We start from the raw sequence: 14302 nt of genomic DNA, 5'->3' as shown, positions 1-14302 counted from the left end.
AGGTGTAATTGATAACATTACAGCTGCCTTCCATTTAGGCAGGCTAATTTCAGGGTCCTGGTATTGTGTATGCTGGCTCATTGTCATGATTTGCTTGATGGAACTGAGCCATCCCTAATGAAATTTGTTTTAGCGGTGCTTTCTTTGCAATGACACGTTTTAAATATCTGCATTGGAAAAGGTCTGAGGAAAAGGAGAGGAAACCAAAGGAAGATGAGGTGGATAAAATGATTCCACAAAGGTGGTGTATACAATACGAAAGATTAGTAATTAGGAGTCTACATAGAAAAATGCAAATTTGCATCAGATGTCTATAAATTTGCACAGCTCTAGTTGATTTCCAGGTGGCTCTCTGCCATGTCTTACCACTCTCACTAACTATCCCAACGTCTCTTAATGCATGGCATCAAACAAATGCAAATAAATGCATTTCTATTATCAAAAGTACTTCACTAAGTTGATGAATTATTCCTTCCCAACAAAAAAGAAATGTTAGGTTCTGCACACAAACACTCTGTTCTGGCATGACATGATAAATAATTATCAGGTGAAAAGCTGTTTTCTATTTGACATCAGATTTAGAATTTCATGTAATTTTTATAATAACCAAGGTTTCCATTTCCTTTTAAAATGATTTTGTTGAAAGCAAATGGTTTTCAATAATGCAGTCATCAGTGGACATATAATTTAGTAATTAGAAAGAGGTGTCAAATAAATGTGTCTAAAGATCACATACTGTGTAGCTGGTTAGTACTGATGTGCTGCAGCTAGAATGTGCTCTAATACGTAATTTCCTTCCGTAAACAATTCATGTCCCTAGGAGTCCATTTTGTGCCTTTACCCACTGTTTAAAAGAGTAATTGCAAGCAAAACAACTGCCAGGTGAAGTATTAACAGAGATGATCAGCATAGATTATTTCATTACAGCAGCGCCTGTCAAGGGGTGGGGAAACATTAGGCAGCAAGTGAAGAGTCAGTTCTTGAAGTTGCTGTGTTGAAAGCAGGAAAAATGCTCAAGCATATGGAGCTGAGTGATCCAGATAAGAAACAGATTATGATGGCTCGACAAATGGATTAGAACACCTGCAAAGTGGCAGATTTTTGGGGAGTTCCCAGTAGGCAGTGGTGAACAGCTACCAAAAGTGGTCAGAGACAACCACTGAAGCTGCAACTGGGTCATGGACAGTTAGACATGGGGACTAAAGGCTGATTTGTGTGTGCTGCTGTAGCTCAATTTCCCAAAGATTAAGTGGCAGACTTGAAGATTTTCATTAAATACATGTCTGTATCTGTCACTATTTATCACCAAATGAGGGAGCGTGACAGTGATTGAGCCTATGACCCACTAATCATCACTTACAATGGGCACACGAGCATCAGAGCTGGACCATGGAGCAACAGAAGGAGGTGACCAACTCTGGCGAATGCATTTTCCTTTATGTCAAGTAGATGACTGGGTGTGTATGCGCCCACGCTGAGAAAAAGGCAAGTGAGCAGAGGTAATGTGATGCTCTCTGCAATGCCCTGATAGGTAACCATGACTCCTAGAATTCATGTGGATGTTACTTCGACGTGTCGCACTGACCTAAAAATCATTGCAGACCACTTCAAGGTATCAGAATTTTCTGCGACCATTTTCAGCAGGATAATGCAGCCTGATTCACTACAAAAACTACTCAGGAATAGTGTGAGGAACATGAAAAATACCTTGTTTTATACTTGGTCTCTAAAGTCCACAGGTCTCAGTCCAATCAACAAACAAGTCAGATCCATGGAGACTCCATCTCGCAGCTTCAAGGACTTAAAGAATCTGCTGCTAACGCCTCACTGCCTGTTACCACAGGACACCATCAGAGGTCTTATAGAATCGGTGCCTCGAAAGGTCAAAGCTGTTGTGACAGCACAATAGGGATCTACACAATATTAGACAGGCAGCTTTCATGTTGTGCACGTTTTACCTTTGCTGTCTGATTGATCTGGACCAGCCTCATTTTCTTGCAGTTTCTTCACCAAAGTTCTTCTCTCAAGTGGATTTTGAAGGAGATTTTGTTGAATAAGGAGACTGAATTCCTCAGGGGTCACAGTGTGTGTCACTATGCTGCTGCTGATTGAGTCTAAAATAAAAATATTGACCCTTTTCACAGTTTATACGTGGTATTGAGTACGATACAATGCACACACATGAAATATTGATTAGTACCACATCAGTCAAAAGTTACAGATGAAATATAAGATAACAAAAATGGCTTTTAACATATGGAGTATCAAGTAATATTTCAGTTCACTGTCAAGTAGTGTGCACAGACTCATATACAGAAGCCAGCTTTAGAGACAAGAGTGTCACTAGTGGTTTGTGTTCCTGGGTGATGTATTTTGGGATGCTGAGTCTAAAAGAGAAGGACGATTTCTACATTTAGCAGTGACTTTGTTACTAGTCTCTCAGTGGGGTATCTGACTGCACAAGAGGGATTTTTATGTATTCATGTGTGTCTGTGTGTGTTTGTCCAAGACTGAATATGAGAAACGGTTGTGTCTCTCAAAAATACGTAAATATTCTTCTAATCCTGTGTGTTTGCACAAATGTGTATATACAGTAAGTGTATCATATGTGTACCTGATGGGACAAACTGAGGTGGTAAATTCACAGAAACACTTCTACATGTGGGTGTGTGGACAGAAAGCTGACCTGACTCAAAACCTTCTTCCTAACATGGAGATAAAGGATGCCAAGGGTTGACTGACGAACCCCTTCTGATTATTTTCTGCTTGCATTTCCCATATATGGCGTTGACCATCACCAAAGCACATTTTGTACACATGCTGCACAATAGCAGCCAGAAGCAGTTGGAGTTCTCTCACGGTGGCCACACTGCTGTGACTGACTGGAAGAGATACGTTAAATTGTGCACCAAAATGTAGATAACAGGGTTTTCTCATTTCCTTAGAATGTTCCAGTGTGTTTTCCTGAAAAGGGATAGCTGGGAAATAATAAAATGCCGGATGTTTTCACTGTGCAAAGTGGAGTTGTGCACGTACGTACGTATGTATGTAAGGTCTTTTTATAAATGTGTTTGCTGAAGTTTCAGTTTGTTTCCTCTTTTATTTTCTGTGGTTGTGTGTCATCATTTAGGTCAAACTCTGCTATCATTTACTGAATGCCACTGAGACAAGAATGTTTGTGTGTGCATGAGCGTGTGCATGTGTGTGTGTGTGTGCCCATTTTAACTCTGACATGTGTACCCCCTTTCCAGAATAAACTGCCTGTCGGGGGAATATGATCAACATGGACACCATATGGTGAGGCTAATGATTAATGTTCACCAAGGTCAGAACACAAACACAAACACACAGGTTTCAAGACACACATGCAGATATAACCAGAGCAGATATTGAGGCTCATACCCTGGAACATACATATGCTCCTTATACAAGTTCCTCTCAACCTATGGCATCCAGTAAACAGTGTTGAGTCGACCTGAAATGTGATTTTTGTTTGTGAGCGAAATGCTGACTCCAGACTGGAAATATAATGCAAAAAAAAAAAACGTTGTACTGAGCCCTTCACCGGTGATGTATTGTGGGCTGCAGAAGGGAAAGATTGAGGTTATTCACCACATTTTAGAATATCTTTGATTATACAAGCAGCCACTGCCACAGTTTGTTTATCCTGACAATTTTGTATTAGGCTAGTACCACATCACATTCTGTACACTCAGCACACGCAGTCTGAAATTTGTTCAAAGTTTACTTTTTCTTCCTGCACTTACATTAGTTGCCTCTTGTGAAGTGAAGAAAACTCTATAGCACCCCTTGCTAAATGTTTTTGATCAGAAGGCTTTCTTTCCATTCGCAAAACATATTCTACATCTGCCAAATGGCCTTTGCTGAAGTGTTTTGATAACCTGGCAATAGCCAGATTAATAATTGTGTAGTACTTGATAGTACTCCACAATATCAATCTGGGACCGCTCCATGTAAATCCGTTCGGAGGAAAGAGGCACGGCTTGGACAATGCAACAGTATGTCCCGCCTCTGACAGGTTTGTTTTTAGCCAATCGCGGGATCTTCACAACGAGCGGAGCCAGTTGGTAGATTAAACTCTTACCAAAACCCGTAGGTAAAAAAGCACAAACATCTTTACCATCCAGAAATGCGCAAAGCGCCTCTCGTCGTTCTTCCTTCAAAGAAGCGATAGGAGATTCAGCTAAAATTGACTTAATAGAAGCATCTACACGATCGTTGTCCTCCGTTGCCATGTTTGTTTTGATCTACTGGCGCTTGGTGTCGTCTTCACACCCGGATGTCCCGCCCCACACACGAATACTGCTGCGTGATTGGCCCGTGCCAACTTGGCTCTGTACGAACAGTGAATGCGGGAGCGGAGCAAGATGGTTTCTTGAGAGATTTGTGAACTCACAAATATCGCAAGAAATCAACTTGCTGGCAAGGTTAGTGTTTTGAAACAGGTTAGCAATACTACTGGAGAAGTGTTGACCTCGCTGATTCCAAGACACAGAGAGCACACAAAATCAGCCTGGGTTACTTAACCCTGGCCTTGGATTGTTCACCTTTCTGCACTTTTTTTTAACCGAGCTTGACCAACCCTCTTAACCTCATCCACCCCTGCACTTACCCTCTACATCTCAACCTGGATGACTATACCTGCAGCATTTTAAAACATGCATATGCTCACACATTTTCATATTGAGGGCAAAAAGAGGTTGCCTTCCATTTGCATGTGTTTTATACAGTACTAAGCTGAAAATTGCATTTGTTGATGTTCCAGGATTAGCTTATTTAGGATTTACTGGAAAGCAGTGGGTTGTCTAAACAAGCCAGAGAGGATTTGGGCTGTGTAGAGACTGCGTGGCGCACATGTGTGTGTGTGTGTGTGTGTGTGTGTGTGTGTGTGTCTGCATTTCCATCAGCATGTGCAATGATGTGCTTATGTTTACCTTCCTAAGTTTGCACAGTTTGAGTTTGTCTGTGCGTACCACTGTGTGTATCTCAGTTGATTTGAGAGTGCATTTGTGTACATATCCCTGTGTGTGTGTGAGAGAGAGAGAGAGAGAGAGAGAGAGGGACAAATAGAGAGAATTAAAATGTTTAATGTGTACAACGGTGTGTGCTAGTGTATCTTTTTTGGCACAAACGAAACGCAGCAGTGGAAAATTTGACTATGTTACACATAATTTTCCAAAACGTCGACACACTTCGGACTCCCATTATCTGCTGTTACCATTCCCTAACAGTGTCAGCAGGGCCTGTGAAGAGTTTAATGAAATTTGTCAAGTTATTGTGATTAGTATATTAGTCACAGCACAGCAGATACACACACACACACACACACACACATAAATATATACCATCATTTTTTGAGTGCATTGTGATAGTTTTACTGATGTCTGGTCATCAAATTAGATTTTTTCCCCACCTTTGAACCTATCTTTGACCAACACAAGCTTTTATCATTCCAGTAGAACAACAGTATTTCACTTTAGAATTACAATTATTAAAATTGTATGAAAAACTGAGGATATCTATCTATCTGGTTAAATATATAAACATGAAAAATAGCTATGTAGCCAATGGTCATCTTGCTGGAACGTATTTATCATTCTAACCACCTGTAATGGAATGCCCACAGGAAATAAAAGGACTTAACTGCTCATTCACAAGGCTGTGTTTTTTAAAATTTAATTTTTTTTTCTTGTTTCCTTGTCTGGCTAAGCTCTTCAATAGCACATATTGTACATTCAGCATTTCTACTTTGTTATACAGTCACACAAAAACATCACTTGTTTCAAAAACAATATTCTGACCATCTAATTCTGTAGAATCCATCCCTGCATCTGCAGCCTTGGCTGTTACAAACACACACACACACACACACACACACACACACACACACACACACACACACACACACACACACACACACACACACACACACACACACACACACACACACACACACACACACACACACCAACACACACATACAACTGGAGTCAGTGAGTGTTAAATAATGTAAAATGTGATCAGAATCCATGCTGGTAGTTTGGTTCACTTGTATGCATGATTTATTCACACCCCTCTCCTCCTCTTGATGGAGCGATGTGAGGTGAGAGACAGACTTTGTTTCTTCAGCTAAGAAGAGGAACAAGACCCGGTGGCAGGAGAAAACAGTAGAAATGGAAGGTGGGGGAAGGTGAGGACAAAGAGTTGTCACAGAAAAAACACAGAAGCAGAGAAGACAGCGGACAGATTGAAAGTGTCTTTCAATTATTCCCCTCCTGGAAGACATGAAAGAAACTTTGCACATCACCCAAATGGAAACTGATACACAGGACTGAAATGAAATAAAAGACATTCCCACCCAGGCACACACACGAACATACACTTAGATTTCTTTAACACAGCCATAATGAATCTGATGGTTTAGTTGACAGTCAGGTGGAAGGTGTTATTCCCCGTATCTGTCTCTCATCATGTCCCATCACTTCTCTATTGATCATTTTCTAGTATTAATAAAATTTCCTCAAATTGATCAATTAAAAATGTCTTTCGTTGTGTACTGCCTGTGTACATGATTACAGTCTATGTACTAATCCGCTTTATAATGATTTCATTACAAAACAGAGACAAAAACTTGAAATAAGGATCTGTATTATTCTAACTGCTCAAACGATCATTTCAGCTTTGGATAGAAAACTGTTCCAATCCAAGTTTGAGCTGAAAAGTGATGACTACTAACAGTTAAGAACAGTGACTGAAGAATGAGGACGGAATAACACATTAACAGGAGAATAGCAGCGTAGAATTAAACTTTCCAACATTTTTTGTCGCTTATTGCCCCCAGTTGCTATATGGAAGTGTATGTTTGTGTGCATTGTGTGAGCATACCTCTGCACTAATTATCAGTAAAAATGATGGAGAGTCAGCTGCTGGAGAAGAATGATAAGAATGATAAGACCTACTTCCCACTCTTCCTATCTGTCTCTCAGTCACTATTTTTTTCTGTCTAAACTTTAACTCTTTCTTCCTCTTTCCATTCACCGCCTCCATGTAACACCTCCTCTCAGAGGATAACGTTGAATAACTTACATGATCTGATAAATATAATAACACCGGTTGTTGCTGTTTATCACTGCTGTAATTTTTTTTTTTTCAATGTACTGTGTGGTGTTTTTATCAGCTGTTGCGGGGATGAAGGAGGGAGTAATAGCCAACAAAGATCCTCGTCCACAGTGAGGATATTGCAGCTGTGTAGTATACCATCCAGAGCTTTGCGTTGCTTCTGTGTTTTTTCGGTCTGCAGAAAGTGGCAGTAAGACAATTCTTTGTCAACAGGAGAACAGGCAGGTATGAAAAAACTCATCTTTTTTTTTTTTTTTAAATCATATCTTAGGAGTCTTTGGTGCATTTTACACCAGTATTTCCAAGTTAATCAAGTTGCACCCACAATTTACCTCCCTGAAATGGAAATGTACATTCATTACAGATGAATGAGAATGTAAATACTCATGTATTCTATCATGTTGAATATTTGGATTTCACATTGGACTGAATTGCAAAAAAAAGAGTGTCAAATATGCCACCCAGAATTTAGTGGCCAAGAGAAGATTCTTGGGCACCTTGATTCCCGTGAGACACACTCTGCATGTCATCTGTGCTCAGTGTGATCTCTTGCCTTGTAATCCTGACTGAGGCCGTTCTTCTGGCTCATCTGAAGGAGAAGAGGCAACAGGATTACACATGCCGGTTTGCTGGTTTCCAGGTTGATCTCTAAAGCCCTGCTGGCCGGTCACTGCATTACGGTAATACCTTTTTTTTTTTCTGTTTATACATAAATGACTACAAATACTTCAACCAAACCATAGGTGACCCTGTGCTTAAAACCCGTTCACAGAAAAATGACTTTGATGAATCCACATGGGAGATAAGATAAGACAAAATAACATCATCGGCTAACTACATCTGTATTGAAAATCAGGATTTGCCCTCATTTATTCAAAATACAGATAAGTAAAACTGAAATTCTAATAGCATCTTCATGTCAAAATGTTTCATCTTCATTCTTTATGTACAACCTGGCAGCAGCAGCAGAATTTGCATTGTTGCCTGAGTTAACATCATTTGCAGTGTCACTCACACACACGGTGTTTTTTCTATCATGTTCCTTTAATTTCCTGAGAAATTTCCGTTTGTGGGCCAAATTGTAATACAAATAGACCCACTTTGGTTTCATTACCAACCCAATTTATTTTGGAGAAATTCAACTGTTGCAATTAAAGCTGAGAAATAGGAAGAATTAACTAGTTAACTGATTGTAAGACATTTCTTATTACTGTTGTTTTTAAGTATTATATTATTTCAATAGGGCTGCATAGTGGAGTGGTTAGCACTTTTGCCGAGCGGCATGAAGATCCCCGGTTCAAATCCCGGCCTGGGCCTGGGATCTTTCTGCATGGAGTGTGCATGTTCTCCCTGTGCATGTGTGGGTTTTCTCCGGGTACTCCAGCTTCCTCCCACAGTCCAAAAATATGCTGAGGTTAATTGGTTGCTCTAGATTGTCCATGAGTGTGAATGTGAGTGTGACTGTTTGTCTATACATGTAGCCCTGCGACAGACTGGCGACCTGTCCAGGGTGTCCTCTGCCTTCACCCGAGTCAGCTGAGATAGGCTCCAGCACCCCCCGTGACCCTAGTGAGGATAAAGCGGTGTATAGAGAATGGATGGATGGATATTATTACAATAACATTTTTTAATTTTAATTTGACTTAATGGGGGTATGGATTTCAGTTGAGGTGCTGTAGTACTGAGTAACATTTGGGCTTAGAGAGTTATCTTTAGTTTTCACTCTGGGTTTTCAGGGCTACGATGGTGGTTCACTTCTTACCAGGACACATCATTATGGTATGTATAGTGCACACCTGACCTATGTTGACCACATAATGTTTGAGATAAGAGATCAACATGTATAAAAACACCACTACTGACCAAATATTCCTCTAAGGAAATGACATCACTGTTCCTGATGTAACCCAGTGTGTTGGTAGTGTGAGAATTTCTAAAGAGTTCTTAGACAATGGCTAAACCCTTTTCTTTTCCCTCGCAAGCATAGAGATGTGAGATAGATTGTCATTGAAGGGAACTTAAGTCCTCTCTGCTTTACGTTTTTTTTCTGTGTCCGCTGCAATAAACTTCAAAGCCATTTCACTGTTCTTTAAGCTTTTGTTGTTTTGTGGGACGCATTCCTAAAACGGAGTGTGACAAAGCAGTAAAGCCTTGTATTTGTTAACATTTTAAGATTTAAGCCTACTTACCAGTTAGAATTATGTCTTAAAAACCATCTGACACTATTACGGTTGCAGTTATGAGGCTAAAACTGTCGCCCGTGCAATAAGAGTGGCATCTAAGTAAAACATATAATGGAATACACAAGTGTAGTCAAATCTCCTCCAGTGATATTTAATAAAGTATTATCTTACACATTTACACAATATCTGTTGTTCTATAGGTTATATAATACATGCTTATGGTTTAAGATTATAGTTTGATCATTTGTGATAGATATGTGGTGGGACAATATGTGGTTTCGGACTTGCCTGTGTTTGTGATGGCCATCTGGTGCCAACACGGCTCCCAGACAGATTCAGAAACCCTGAATTGACCCACCAAGTTGATTACCGGTTTCATACTTAATGTGAACTTGGGTACGTGCAACTTGGCTCTTACTACAAGCCTCAAGACACTAATGCGATCTGTCAACTATGACTCAGGTATGAATGAGAAGCAAAATGGACTAGGATGCGTTCATGAATAGTCAACACCCAGTGCGCCAATTTTAATTACAGTTTTTATTTGTGCAAACGCCAGGGATGCATTGTGTGCAATTTATCACGAAAATGGATAAACATATCCGTCAAATTAAAAGGGACTGGAGGAGGAGGTGTAAGCGGTGCCTTTGCAGAGATGAATCCCCACGAAAATCTCCCCACTGTAATGTAATGGATTTGGGTTTAATTACAACCTTGTTCACACACACAGACATATACAAATACATACACACATGCACACACAGTAGACAAGACAATAAACACACATCCTGTTTGCACTGGAGTAAACACAGACGCAAAGAGCAAATTTTGCCTCTATTTGCAAAGCAAGAGACATGCGGCCACACATACACAAGGACACACTCAAACAATTTGGCAAGCGAATACACAAACATAGCAGTGTACAAACACAGTGAGTGTATGTTAAATGTTTAGCAGAAATACAAAGAGAAATTCTTGCTACGTTCTTGCCCATGGATCACGATGAGCTTTAAAGGGACTACACATACTAAAAATCCCTTCTATGCGCGTTGTACTGAGGAAGGAGACAAAGAAAAATCCACGGGCATCATTTTTATTCTGAAAGCCTAATAGTTTTGTCACAGTGATATGATTAGAGGAATTTTATCTTTTGCCCTTGGTTTATTTCAAGGAAGTTTGCATAACACAGAGAGCAGAAATTAATATGTGCCCTGGCTGAGGACACTAATCTCTTTTTCTTGAATTTCCTCACAATAATTACAATGCCTGATACTGAAACCTTCATTGTTCTGTGTCCTTTCGTTATCCTTGAAAGTGATAATTAGGGTTTGTGTTTGTGACAACCAACTTTACTGTAGGAAATTCTTAAATTAGATTCATGCTTATATAACAGTTTTTCCCCTCCGAGTTACCCACCAGCTGCACATTCTGTAATATGGGGGGGGGGTATTTGATAGAGCACTACGCCCTCAGATTGTCAGCAGTCCTCCCACTTACTTAGAGTGACCCTGAGCCTCACACACTCTGCCACTGAGGGATCATTAGAGGTGGAGTAATTCGCCACTGCAGAGTCTGTCCTATCTGATATTAAACCAGAGAACGGACTTGATTTAATGCCACACTAATTTAAACTGCTGCCTCCCATGTGGAAAGGCCCTTTTGTAACCCAGGAAGAAGAGAGAAAGAAAACAATGTGGGTTCTTGTTTTTGACACAGTGTTTATCATCCTGTATTAACCTGCGAATGCAGTCTCCTCCAACAAAATCTAATTCGTTGTTAGCGATGAAAATAAGTCTTCAAACAATCAATACATCTTATTTGCAGTCAGATCCACAAGAGTTTGAATAGTGACACAGTTTTCATATTTTTTCCTCTTGACACCACCACAATGAAGATGTAATGAAGCAATCAAAATGTGATTAAAGTGTAGACCTTGAGCTTCATTTCAAGATGATTAACAGAAATGCTGCATTAGCTATTTAGAAATTTCTGTCATTTAGCTAAAACAGTGTCTTTACTTTTACAGTTTGACAATATATGGAGAATGGATTGAAAAGCATAAGTGGCCTGGAATTTCAGAATAAGAATCAAAATGCTGTATGGATGCCTGAGAAGAATATGGATGATTAAAAAATATATAAGCAAAGGTGAAATTAAAGAAATAATGATAGAGCATAGATGTATGTATCGTAATATAAATTAGAGAAGTTCTATAACAAGTTGCTTGATTGAAAATATATACAGTCTACATATAAATATTAGTTGAAATAATGTAGTGTAAACATGCATCAGAATACTGCACAGTTGAATTACTGTATAGCTAAATTATTCTAGTATTAAAGTATGCATTGTGCAGTTGACGATATGAATTATGGATCACGAGGTGAAGTAGATCCAAATGGGCCAGAGCTCAGACTGTCTACCACTCTGAGGGAGGAGTTGAAAAGTTTGATGGCCACAGGCAGGAATGGCTTTCTGTGGTACTTTGCGGAGCATCGCAGTCGAATGAGTCTGGAGCTGAATGTACTCCTGTGCTTGACCAGCGTGACCCAGAGTGGGTGGAAGACGCTGCCCAAGATGACACGTATCTTGGACATTATTCTACTCTTTGACACTGCTGTGCTGCCGGAGAGTCCAGCTTTACTCCTACAGTGCTGGTGACCTTGTGAGTCAGTTTGTTGAGTCTGTTATCTCAGAAAGCATCCTCAGCATGCATTGTGTGCATTTGTTGGAGGACCTCATCCCCTCAGAAAGTAGCAACTGCATTGGCTGTTGTTGTATAGGACTTCAATGTCCTTCGTCCAGTCTAGCTGAAGACACACCAAGGTTCTTGTTGCCCTCCACAACATCTACATTGACTCTCTAAATGGAGAGAGACGTCATTTAGGTTTTTTGGGGTTTTTTTTTTGCCTTTTGGCTTTATTGACAGTATAGTAGAGAGCCGGTAAAGTGGGGTGAAGAATGGGGGAAGGACCTGCAGCAAAGGGTCATGGGCTGGATTTGAACTCATGGCCGCTGCATAGGGGACTGTAGCCTCTGTCAATGGACATTTGTGATCCACAAAAGCTGCTTTAAGTTGCAAATGTTTCTACTTACACCATGTGATAAAGAGTCCAATCACAGCCCTGTAGTCAGCTTCCTCACCTTTGCTAATATATTGGATGATAGCAAAGTCCACAGAGAACCATCTGTATTAGCCACTATCAGCTGTAGATGGTGAAGAGAAATTGACATTGGATTTACCCCAAGTGTGCCCAAAGCGTTGCTAGCTGCTTGTCAGACATGCAAGTTACAAGTTCGCATACTTCATTTATTGGACTTTTAGTCAGATTGATGGTAATCCAGAATGCATGGTGGGGGGGAACCTCGTGCATCGCTGTCACATTCTCAGCCAGTAGATCTGTCCAAATGGCATTGAAAGCACTGAAAAAGTCAAACAGCATGCTTGTCACAGCACACAACAGCTTGACCAGATGGGTGTGGGTGCAGTTAAACTGGTAAATGATGCTGTCATTAGTCTGCTGAAAGGTGAACTGAAGGGGTCCAAGATTGGCTTGAGATGTTCAAGGGCAAGTTTCTCCAGAGTCTTCAAGATGTGGGGGGTAAGCGCCACCATTGGTTTGTCATTGTAGCCACATAGACACAGTCACTGCCTGTAAATGATTTGCATCAAAGCATTTAAAATTCTTAAATATGCAGTTAAGTTGGTTTGTCCAATAACTTTTGGTCCTGTGAAAATGGAGGGCCTGTTAAAAAATCAAATCCATTATTTTAAATACATTCTGGTGGTGTAGACACAAAACTACAACAGTCATATCACTGTCTAAATGTTAATGTGTCTGTAACAGTAAATTTAAAGGGGAACTTCGTTTTTTTTCAACCTGGGGTCTGTTTTCATATGTAATTTCATACATGTGAGTGATGGAGAAATGAATTTTTGACATAGCTCCAGTATTTAGCCAGGCAGGCAGCTTAGCAGCTCAGCTAGCAGCTCAGCTAGCGAAAAGTATGGGGAAACTGGCCCCCCCGCGTCAAAGTTCGCCCTAACGTGCTTTTTTCCCCATACTGACTAGCTCGGATAGTCTCAATGAGTGTCCCACAACATACTAGAGATGAGAAGTGAACGAAAGCCTCCACATTACTTGGCGATCGCTCTTTGTTTTGGTCTGTATCCAAATCTCAGGACGCTAGAAAGCAAATCTCGTTCCGAAATCGTGCGATAGCTCACGCCAAAACACCGGTTTTGGTGCGAGCTATCGCGAAAATTTCGGACCACAACAAAGAGCAGAAGCAAACAGACTAGCAGAAGCAAAAGTAGCAGAAGCAAACAGACTAACAATAGTTGTATTTGTGTGCTGACAGCATTTACCAGGATGTTTAGCTTAACAGTGTCAAGGCATAAACAATAAGAGAACGACTTATGAACGTTTATTTTAAATTCAGTATTCTCCTACGTATACCTTTGACGGTAGGCTAAGCTTGCATTCATTGTACACTGCATGACATCATTTTGTATGTGACTGTTTTTTAATTTGTTAGGCCAAGGTTATACACTGTCCTTTTCAAGCTTGTTTGATAGCAAGATTTTCATCAACATTTTCTCTAAGAGCTCTAACCATAGAATCCAGACAAAAGTTGTACCTTTTGGGACCTTGTATTGACATTTCGCAAGAGCATGGGTTATGCAATGATGGAAAAAAAATACTTTCCATCAGCTCTGGGTTTGGACCACAACAGTAGAAGTATGCATTGTGCAGTCAGAATTTCCAACTTTTACTTCGGGAATCCATTGAAATACTTGCGAGTCAAAACATCTTTTTAGATAGCACGGTTTGCACAAGTTTTGGTTGGGGAGAGAGAACTGATATGTCTAATAACGACTGAAACATTTGTGAATGGACATATTTGTATACAAATGTTCCCTCATTTACATCACCAAAGCAATTTTCAAGTGTCAGTACATACTGCATACCATACAC

The sequence above is a fragment of the Acanthochromis polyacanthus genome, chromosome 3, assembly GCF_021347895.1.
Source record: "Acanthochromis polyacanthus isolate Apoly-LR-REF ecotype Palm Island chromosome 3, KAUST_Apoly_ChrSc, whole genome shotgun sequence".
In the NCBI taxonomy this organism is placed as follows: Eukaryota; Metazoa; Chordata; class Actinopteri; family Pomacentridae; genus Acanthochromis; species Acanthochromis polyacanthus.
This window is presented reverse-complemented; position numbering follows the sequence as displayed.